We start from the raw sequence: 12,275 nt of genomic DNA, 5'->3' as shown, positions 1-12,275 counted from the left end.
CAGGCTGCCAAGAACACACTCCATCTGACCCCCTCATTAGTGATGGAAAGAAAGTGATGTACATAAAAGTGTCCCCCCCCCATTGATGTGTTTAACAGCTAAAGCCAGACCCAGGACCAGAGTTCCTGTCTGTTTCCTGCAGGTTTACTTCATCTGCACAACAACACACACACCTTAGTTCAGGATACTATCACTTATAGAACTAGAAATAAGTTTTAACTCGTGTCAGTTTTATTTATGCTGCCCCAAATCTCAGATGTGTCTGAAAGGGCTTTAGATACGAATATTTATTTTTAGAAAAAGTGCACTTAACAGGGAAAAAGAAGCCCTCTGTCAGGATGGACAGACACACTGTCAACACACCCTTATATATAAATGAATGAATAGGTCGATGGTCAATCACTCCCAGAACGACATAAATCACTGTTGGAGAGAACAACAAAGGCAGACCTTCGTCCTCATCTCCTTCTCATGTGAAGCAGATGCAGTTTGCTGAGGTTAGGCACCAAAACTTCTTGACTAGGTTTAGCAAACAAAATTAGTTCATTAGGTTTCAGAACCAAAACTAGGCTACTTGGTTAGATCAGGAAAAGATCATGGGTTAATGTAAGTATGTTAATGTAAGTATGTGATGTAATGTCAACGCAATGTGTAACCTAAAATGGGTCAGTTTGGTTTGAAACTTTGATTTCATGTGGGACACAAACAGCAGTGTCCATCCATCCACACCACCTTCCTCCTAATGTGGACTTTCTTGCTCTTCATACTACATCACCTTCATTTCCTCTTTTGCTCCCGTCATAATTACTATGGCCACTAGAGGTCACTGTCTAACAATAAACATCAATATGGGTCATGATAATCTATTTGCAAGGTAAAGAACGACCCCCTTCACATTGTCATGGTGTTCACAATGTAATTTTATACATTGTTATTATTTCTAAAAATATTCATTATAGACACTTTAATTTCTAACTTTCACTCCATTTTGAACTTAGGTCCTGGTTCAAGAGTTACAGAGTCAATAAAAGTTCCCTGTAATTTTCTTTACTCTCCAAATAAATGCAGGTCAAAAGTTTGTCTTCTAAGTTGCCGAGACATGAAAAATTCTGCACTGATGTGCCTTAAACTGTTCAAATCTATCAAGGGAACAAATGCATTTTCTTTCTCTAAATCATGAACAGTCTCTATTTCTCTGTTTGTCCAACTTATTCCATAGAACTGATTCTTTTTGAATCAGTTGATTCATTTTGTCCCCATAAGGAAGGCGAGTCCCCACAATGTAACTATGTAAACAGATTCATGTATGTTTAAAACACACATGCGAGCACACACACACACACACACACACACACACACACACACACACACACACACACACACACACACAGTGATATGGAACCTAATGAGAGAGTGGCAGCAGAGGCTCTGAGCCAGTAATGCCAGCTGCGTACCCTCATGCAAAAACCACTGCCAGGTGCTGTCTGTCAAACACACACACACACACACACACACACACACACACACACACACACACACACACACACACACACCATACAGCATTTGGATCCATTTCAGCTCTGTATTAAGTGCTCATCTGGTCCATTGTTGAGGACTTTAGAGGGGTGATTGCTCTTGAACCAGTCCTGCCGCTGTTTCAGAGAGCATGACACAGACCACATGTCCATGTGACGTGTTATTTTATATAAAGGACATTAGAGATGTAGTTAACAAACTTATATTAGAACATTTTTGGTTAATAATAAAGTTAATTGTTGTGGTGTGACTGATATAAGCCTTACTTAATAAATGAACAGTGCTGTGTGTGTTTTCCTGTCTGATGGCTTCATCCAACATAACTCTACTTGTGTCTGAATGAATGAAAGGAAGGAGAGGAAGGATGCAGCTGGGTGGATGAGAGGAATTATTAGAGGAAAAGAGAAAAGGCAGTGGAATATATATATATATATATATATATATATATATATATATATATATATATATACACAGTGTATATAAATCTCTTTGTTATATTTGTCCACCTGGCTGCAGTTCTGGTCTATCCAATTCTGGCCAACACTTAAGTTGAAGTTCCCTGATTCAGTGTTTATTAGCACTGTACAAACATTATGTAAGGGATTAATGTTTTCGGTTAATGTATTGTGGGCACACTTCAGTGGTGATGTATAACACCAACATATTAAAGTATGCAGTGTGTAAACAGATAATGAAAGACAGTATACTAAAACATCATTGCTGCACATGAAAAACATGTCCTTTAAGCTACAGCATACTGTGTTATATATCTGCATTTTATTGCCGAATAGGGCACTAGAGTGCTACCTAATTCTGACCTCTACAAATGAAAACAAAATCAAAACAACAAATAACTCACAGATGACTAATGGTTCCACCTTTTTGTACAATAACAAACAGTGAGAAGATGAGCGGCTGAATACTGAAACACACTTGAGGATTTTGTACTGGGCACCGTCCCCAAGGAAAATAATGAAATACACTCAGCAGAGACATGTTGGCCATGTCTCTGTCAGTGTCCATTCAGACAGTGCTTTGGGATAAAAGAAAGCTTCAAAAATGACTCCAAATGGTTCAGATTTGACAGCAGGAAACCACTATCATTCAGGCGCTCCACCCAGCCAAGACGCGCTGGGAAGGAAACTCGAGGCCCTCCATCACTAAACACAGAGCTCAGTGTAGGAAGGAACTGGCCAGTTTATACTGCAGTACATTAAACAGTTCTGATGGCCTCTGACCATCCACTGTCTTCCTCTCAGCTTTAATTCACAACATAATGATCAAGTATTTGTTGAAATTGTTTTGCAGATTTACACACATTTCTCTATTAATGTATTGAAAAATAAACACTGTGATCATGTAAAAAAAGAGTTGATGGGTGATATCATGGTATCATGACATCCACTGTTAGACTTATCTCATAGTTTGACCAAAGGAAAAAAAGAAAACAGCTGATCTTTATCCTCCAGGATTCATTTACGGTCTCTGTCAAACACATGACCAAAGACCCAAAATCAAATAGCAATGGAGCATGATGATATGATAAACTCAGTTGTGTTGAGAATATATATTGCGTTGATATATAAAGCCCCCTCCACCCACTCCACCTAAATGTGTTTTGCTTATTGCTCCATCACTTGTTTGAGCTTCACTGTGCAGAATGTCTGTGCAGAGTCACATTTTCACATTTCATCTCACATGGAAGCTTCAAGCCTCCACATCACCAACACTGAGGATGGGCTTTTCAGTGAAGCAGAAGATATCCTCTGTCCTGCCGTCAGTCTGTTGAAATGAACTACATTTGCATATTCATATATTTACATTCTTGATTTTACAGTAGAATAAACTCATTAAAGAAGTGGAGAACAGATAAAGATCTCCTGTATTTAAAATGATAAATACAACAAATAAGAGACCAAGGAAATGATGGTCAACAGCTGTATACATTACAGTGCATGAACAAAGGTGTGCATTGTGCAAACACTGTGCATTATATGTGTGCAAGTTGCATTAGGTTGGTACTACTTACAAGTTGATTTTATTTAAAAAGCTCCCAATCAAATGCTCTTATGTAGTCTCTACACTTATAGTATAGACTATTGAATGAATTCTAGACGAAAACAACATCCATCATCAGTGAACAGGGGGTGATCCATGCCATGGGCTCAGCTGGGTTTGATGTGTGGATTTGTTAGGTGATATCGCCATCTAGTGTTGACCAGTGTGATAGTGAAGGAAGGCTCCACTGCCGCTGAACATGTTCTGTTTTTAGTCATGTCTGTGCTGTTCTGACACAGGTGTGAAAATGTAATGTAACTAAGTACATTTAGTCATGTACAGTACTTAAGTAGATATTTGAGGCATCTGTACATCTACAAATATACATTTCTGGATATTTTTATTTGTATTCCATTGCAATTTAGAGAGAAACATTTTGACAGCCATAGTTTCTTGTAACTTCACCAATCAGAATATGATGCACTTCAAATTATCTCTACTACAACAGTGAATTGATACTTACATTATAATACATTATCAATGACAAACATTTACATGAACGTAACATAATTTCAACTCAAAATTGAATGTTTCAGGACTTTGATATTGTATGCTCTTAGTCAGCAATGAATTTGGTGTTCCATTATCATATACCATGCAATGAATTCTCTTGTGTATATCACATTTTAATAAGATGGAAGTGATACGTAAAGCAATGAATTAGTGGCACCACATGTCTGCATTGATTGGAGATAATATTGGAGGAGATTTTTTCCATAATAAACTGTGGACAAAACAATCAAGGATTTGTGTTTCATCCTGAACATCATGAACAAGAAGTGCTTGAAGTGCAGTTGTGAGATGCAGCTGTCACCTTGAACCGGGAGAGAGAGAAAGAGAGAGAGAGAGAATTACAAAACACTATGGGATATGTATAAGACCAGTACATCACACCTCTTCTTTACATACAGATATTCCATATGGAGCATCCTGAATACTTGGCACTGCCCACACACCTGGCACATACACACAGTCGCTTGCACACACACAGGAACAGTGAGTATAAGTCTAGGTAGGTATAAGAATCTGCATAGAGATGACTGCAAACCGTGAGAAGAGTATCCGACTGGGAGAGACGTTTGCTGCAAACTAAAGAGGGAACTGACACAGGAATATGCGCTGAAGAAACAAATGTGTGGACAATGTTGATAATTACTGACATGCTGATTTATAATCATGACAGTGTATTGATTGCATGGCTTAACATTCACTCAGCTGGTGTAAATGTATGGAAAACAAAGGGATAAAGGCTGATTAGTCATCCAGGTAGCAGATGACTGTGGCCTGTCCTACAGATAAATGTTTTTTTATAGACGTCCACATGTGTAATGGTAGAGTAAACAAAGGGAAAGTAGCTACCCCTAATATGTTTAATGTGGTCCAATAAAAACGCAAAACTGAGGCATAGGGAGAGGAGAAATGTATCGAAAGATGATTTTTGTAGAATGGATGACCTGTTCCTCTGTTTTTAGTTTTTCCAGGCCATGAGGACACTAGCAGGCAAACCCAACTGAGAACAGTATGTACCTGTCTATTGACCGCACTGAACATTTTACACATTTGTGCACTCATGTGCATGTACACACACACACACACACACACACACACACACAAACCCCACTGGACCTCCAAAAGGCCTTTGCTCTGACTTTCTCACACCATGGTGGTAGCATAGCATAAAGGCATGAGTTTCACCAGAAGGGCACTTGGAGATGGACTCACATTCCTTTCTCACCCTTTGCTGATTTTCCACCTGGGATCAAAAAATATCCTTTTTTTTTGTTCTAGTTTATGCTTAAGGCTTAGCTTAAAGACTTATATAAAACATATAAAATATGTATCCACCTTAATCCTAGCCTCATGACACTTATGGGATCTGGTAGGAGCAGGTTATTAGCAGACATTAAGGATAGTTATTGATACCAATGACTGTATTAATATCAGTAAAATTATTAATAAGAACTAATATAATAGGGCAACACCCGGAGATACAGGATCAATAACCAACAGTGGAAAAATAAATGTCAAAGTGTCTTCAGTCTCCTATCTGCTACCATTCCATTCGTCTGTTCACCTGCCCAATCAATATTTTTTCTGCGCTCACTCCCCTTGCCAGCCATGCCCACCTGTACACTCACCTGATCCTCATTCCCAATCAGCCCAGTATTAAATTCACTGCCAGATTGTTCTTCACATGCAAGACTCTGCAGCTTTCAACTTTGGACTGATCTCTTGCTCTGAACCTGTCTGCCTTTGACTACGCCTGGCCTTCTGTTCTCCGGTAAACACATCAATCTTCCCCTCTCTGATCAAGAGTTTCGCCCGTCATTTCCTGGTTCCTTGTTTGCCTGTGATTATTTGGTGTTGGCCTCAACAAACATTTAAAGAGACTTTGAATCTGCCTAAAACGGCCTGAACTGAGACAACTCCCTCTGCACACTTGGTGCTTAGAAGCAACAAATATGTGAGAGAATTAATACTCTACCTGAACTTTGAACTGCGTGGCTGCAATTCTGTCTCTGTCGATTCTGAGAAAAAATCCGTAAAAGCTATCTCCATGTACTGGGGTTACTGCATTTGGGTCCTAAGCCAACTCATTTCTTTAAGATCCATTGTCCAACTACAACACAAGCAGCTGTATCAGATAAACAACACGAACAAGCATAAATGCAGCACAGTGTTGCACATGTGAATTATGTGTGTGAGGGGAAGAAGGGGGACAAAGAAGGCAAGGTGGTGAATGTGACTGCATCAGTGGAGGATGTGTTTACATGTCTCTGACAACAAGATGGCCATGAGCTGAGTTATACTACCGCTATCTGCACCTTTAGGGTGTGTTTGTTAGTAAAAGAGAGAGAAGGAAAGGCACTCAAAGAAAAGCAGAGGGGATCCCAGTGATTAAGGTGTCATGAACAGCAACAACAGTAAAACTTATACAGTATATGAAGCTTATAGTAACACACAATCATTAACTTTCTCTGTCCAGACAAAAGCCTCTCACTTGGGTTCACTTTGGAAGCAATTTGTGCTTCAGTCCTTCTAGTTGGTCTGGCACTGTTTTTTTTTTCAAGCTCAGACAATGACAGGGCAGTTGTGTTGCTTCGTCATCGGTTTAATGCCAGGCTTGTCCTTGTTATGGAGGAAACAGCAAAAAATCCACTTAAAAGAGAGTGGGAAGTAGAAGTGATCCCTCTCTTTCTTGAAGAAAATGTGTGAACCATGTCCACCTTCTGCAAGCAAACTGGGGTCACTGGATATTCAAACAGCTGATAACTTCCAGGATCTAAACATGTTCATTATACACAGTCTGTTACTCATCCTGTGAGTTAAAGGACTGTTGCCTAGGCTACTTAAAATACAAACATTTGATTAGAAATGATACACCCTTTACAGCAACTTGACCTCGCAGCGGAAAGATGAGGTAAACCAGGGCTGATTCTTTTATGCTTGATGATGTCATGGCCATGTTTAGTAGAAGTAGAATGTATAATCAGTAATAAAGATGTCCAAGACCTGACATGGTTTTGGTGCTATTTCTTTGTTCTTTGTCCTGAGTTTTTTTTAATTTTTTATTATTCTTTTTTTTTTTATCAGGCTCTAGTTTTACATGTAGGCATTTCTTTATTTAGGCTTTTAGTTTTACATACAGGCCTATCTTGTGGTGAGGTCTCAATACTACCTTACAAGAATTATGGTCATGACTTCCAGTTTTTCCTGTCAACAGCTAAGTCTGCGATGCTTTTGTCTGTTTTTTGGGGAACTAAATGGTGTGGGAACACAGTCTGTCTCACCTTAAAAAGGATAAGATGCACATACCTCTGCCTTTCTACTAGTGAGGGGGTGGAAGGACGACCTGACGAAGTGGACTCGAATAATGTACATTGTAGCTATGTTGCTTCAAATGTGTTGACCAAATTAAAGTCTCAGGACCCAATTTTAACCCATATTTTAATCCCAAATGCAATCATTTTCAGCCACTACCAGCAGCTCTATAGCTCGTTCTGTTCAATGGTCAGCCAACCGTTGGACCACAAAAATTTCACCACCCTTCACCTGTCACAGTTTTTGCCCTAGGAAGCTTAAATTTGACATGGAGGTCAATATGTGTGAAGGTGTGTGTTTGTGTTCATGTCAGTTGGCTAAAATAGGGCATAACAATGGGAGTGGGCTACAGCTAAAACGTGCATAACTTCTAAATTGATTGACAGACACATGCATTAATCACTGATTGCCAAAGTAGTGTAGTAGGAGTATATCATAAGGTAACATGACCACACACACACATACACTCTCACAAACACACGCCTCTCACACATGCAGAGATAGACAGAAAACCATTTTGCCAAGTCTACTTTCGTAAATCATGTACTGGGTGTCTTTGACCCTTCTGTGAGGCATCATTGAACACACCAGAGTTCCCTTTTCATAGCTGTGAATTGGCCCTGCCTCAATAATTTAGCCACTTTCACAGCATAAGCATACAGCATGCACAGTATGTCATGCAGCCTTGCATTGTTGGATCCAGCCAGTCCACAAAAATCTGTCCGTTCATTGGTCCACAAAGCAGTGCCCACCCTATAGCGACCACAGCTTTGTATCTGAGGCTGAGGCTGAAATTTGCCATGGAGGTCAAATGTTTGTGAGGTTGTGTGTTTGGGAATACATTAATGTGTAGATGCATGCGTGTATGTGGACACAGCTTTTATGAATTTGCACTTGTTTTCTTATTCTTATTCATGTTTTCTTGCTGCCTTTATTTAACCAGGTTTGTCCCATTTAAATCAAGGATCTCTTTCACAAGGGAGACCTGGTCAAGAGCAGCCGCAACACAGAGCCTTGAAGAACACTGCCATCATCTGCTGCAGGTTTATTGCAGTGGTTCAGCTATAAATTCTGAGGGCAATTTTAAAAAGGCAGGCTCAAGAATATTGCCAGTGGATGGAGATACTCAAGGGGAATTTTTGGAGGAAATAGCCCACCATAAAATGATTATTAAAATTATTGAACATTTTTGTCTTGTTGGTTACCCTGAGACAATCAAGGAGTGAGCTATCAGACAATGATTTCATGTTTTTCCCAAATTTCTTTGGATTTTAGCTAAACTAAGATAAGATAAGCTCATTTTTTAGTTACTGTCAGCTGCTAAGCTCATTTTTGTTACTGCCCCCCCATTCCTCTTATATAATATATAATCACATTGACAATGTGGGAAATACACTTCTTTGCTTTCTTGCTGAAAATTAGATGAGAAGATCGACACTCTCATGTCCATACGCTAAATATGAAGCCACCACCCTCAGCCACTTTGCTTCCTTTGAACAAAGACAGAGGGAAACAGCTTCCCTGGGTATGAGAGTAACAAGATCCACCTTAGCTCCCTAACTGACATGCTTTGTCAATTGATTTGTTTATCTGTGCAAAACCACAGTGTATGAACAACCAGTTGCCAGAATATACATTTTAACATATTGGTGTAACGCATGTTCATTAGTGAGCTTTAGAGGTGCTGGTAGCTGGATTTTCTTTCACCTTCAGACAAAGCCAGGTCCAATCAATGATGAATTAAGATAACTGGCAAAAAAGTGAATTGGTGGATTTCCTAAAATAACAGACTAGTTCTCACATGATTTATTTCCCAAACACCTCCAAGAAAAGGGAAGACTGTAGCATACAGCTAAGGCCCACAGATGCTGAACAAGTGGCAAAAACTGTTATTTTGACACAAAGCCTTCACATTCTATTCTTGGCTTTTCTATCATTATGAGAAAATGCAAACATGGGGTACACAAATACTAACAGCGAGGTGTGACTGGTGAGCTTCATGCACTAATAGGCCTCACCAGCTGACCACATTCCACAGCTGTGTGGCTCAAGGTCCACACACACACACACACACACACACACACACACACACACACACACACACACATTAAAACTGACCTCATATCTGCTCAGTCAGGAACACCTTCAAAAAGCAATTCAGGGGAGTCAGTGAGTTTCAGCCAACTCTCAACTACCTTCAAAGTGTTTCCACTTTATGAAAAGGGTGCTCAAAGTTCATTTGGGATTAAGGACATATGCCTTTTTTTTTAAAAACACATTTCATCTTGGACTTGGAGGATAAAAGTCTATTATTTCAAAGGGGGATAAGAAAGACAAATATTTTTTCTGTAAAGATTTTTTTTTACACTTATATGTTTTGCATTGTGGTGTATTATGCAGTGGTTCCTGACCTTTTTAACCTTTTTGCCTGGCATATCCCCACAGCCCTAGCAAATGAGCTCATGTAGTATTTCATTAACACTACTCATCATGCACCACACGTGTTAATTTTAAACTGGATGTTATTTAACACTATTCACTTTCTGATAGTGGATATTGTTGGAATTTTAGCCATGCTGGCAGCCTTGTTCTACGGATGCCAGTGGTGTTCATTGGTCCACCACTTGGTCCGCCCAGACTGAAGCATCAGCTATTGGACGGATTGATGTGAAATTTTGTACAGACATTGCTTGTCCCCAGAGGATGAATCCTAATGATTTTAGTGATCACCTGAGTTTTCATCTAGTGCTATCATGAGGTTCACATTTGTGGTCCTAGTGGATGGATTGCCTTGAAATATGTTATAGATGTTCACGTTCTCCTCAGGATGAATTGTAATAACATAGTGATCTCTTAACTTTCCATGCAGCATCATCAATTGGTAAAATTTTAGATCGTCCAATATTTTGGTTTGACCAAATAGCTGCAACACTTTTTGTTATAATTAACAAATGTTAGCATGCTAATATGCTAAACTAAAATGGTGAACGTGGAAAACATTATACCTGCTTAGCATCAATATGCTAGCACTGTCATTATGAGCACGCATACATTTTTACCTAATCATAATTTACAATTTTCAATAGCTGAGCTGCTCCATAATCTTTAACGTACACCATAGCAACTGTAGAGGTAGATGTACCAACTGATTGGGAATTGTATTTGAGAGCCTGTTGTTGTTGTTACCAAGACAACCACTATTCAAGTGTCTTTGTGCAATAATCCACCCTACTGATGTATCCTTGAGCAAAACACTAAATCCCTGCCAGCTCCAGGGGTGCTGCTGTCTACTTGACCCTGATCTCTGACCTGCTCGGAAAGGGCCCAAGAGAGAAAAGGCAATTTTGCTACAGTGATGAATAATGTATCACACTTTTATTATACCTCTACACCACCTACCAATCTTTACTGGTCTGCCTGTCACTCTGAACCAACTCCAACTGGACAATATGAAGAGGTCAGGGGTCAGGTGTGCACCTCAGACATCTAAATTCACACATATCTCGAGGATATAAAGACAGTCTCATGACAAGAAGCCTTCTTTGGCGTTGTGTATTTCTTTAAAGCCACTCTGTCCTTGAAAAGTTTGATGCTTTGTGTAACTCTTAAATCCAGTCTTGCTTATGTTTGGAGAAGGACCAGTTCCTGTGCTGAATGCACATAAGATGTTTAGTTGATTTCTTTACTTAAAGAGCGACTCCACACTGCCTGAAAATCTTGTTGTGTGGTTTGAGTTCTCACTTTGCTGTAGTGAAGTACAGGTGGACTCCAGAACCTGCTGACAGGTCAGGTCTAGTTACAGGTGCAACAAAGTACATTTCTGACCCCACCCACCAGGAAACTTTTAACCAGAGTGGTCAGCAAAACACTGCTTTTCTGGTTTTAAGGTGCTTTTTAAATATATGTCTTTGACTGAAGAAATGTGTTTTTTAAGAAAACATGTCTTCTTCACCTAACAGCAGATGTGAATGTGTTCGTTTTCTCAATGTGTTGCAGTCACAAACTGACCTAATGTCAGTACTATATATGTAACGACTAAGAGGCTTGTCCATATATCTACTGATGCTGGTGTAAACATCTTTCATAAAATTGTACAATAGCAAGACAGTGTTTTTATTGAAACAACTTCAAGTTTAGCCGTTTTTGCCTCAGTCTGTTTGGGCTGCCACTACCAACTATTTTCATAGTGGATTAGTGGACTATAAATGACGATTATTGTCTGTTGTTTGGTCTGTAAAACGACAGACTAGAGGTGACATTTTCAAACCAAGGGGACGTTTTCAACTTGTTTTTGTTTTCAGTTTATCAATAAGACAAGAAAAGGCTTCACATTGTGTCGCAGTATTGCTTGAAAGCTGACTTGATAGATTAACTTGGTAAATCTATTGCTTTTATTGCTTGCTGCATGTAACAATTTAATTTCTCCAGCATGCGATTAATAAAGTTTTATCTCATCGTGGCCCTCAATTTTCTTGACTCACTGATTAATTAACTATTTGTTTCTGCTGTATGCACCTGCATTTTAAAACATAATGATGGACAGCAGCTGATGTTCCCTGTGGGTTTCTGCTGTTCCTGTCCCCCTTTGCTCCCAGTGCTCCATGTCTTCCATAGCGATAAGGAGGCTCTCTCAGTCCCCGGGACTGGACGGTCCACCTATCAGCGCCTCTGACTGCTTCCAAATCTCCCAGCGGCAGAGCGCATTCGCCGCTCCGCCTGTCAGTCATGATTTCGGGCGGCATGTGGGAGGAGCAGGGTGGAGGGATGAAGGGAGGGGTGGCGGGCAGGAGGCGGTGCGGGTCGACTGTCAATGTATTCCCTATTCTCGTCAAAAGTGGGCTGTTGTTTGGCTGAGCAGG

The sequence above is a fragment of the Chelmon rostratus genome, chromosome 13 (assembly GCF_017976325.1).
Source record: "Chelmon rostratus isolate fCheRos1 chromosome 13, fCheRos1.pri, whole genome shotgun sequence".
Taxonomy (NCBI): Eukaryota; Metazoa; Chordata; class Actinopteri; order Chaetodontiformes; family Chaetodontidae; genus Chelmon; species Chelmon rostratus.
This window is presented reverse-complemented; position numbering follows the sequence as displayed.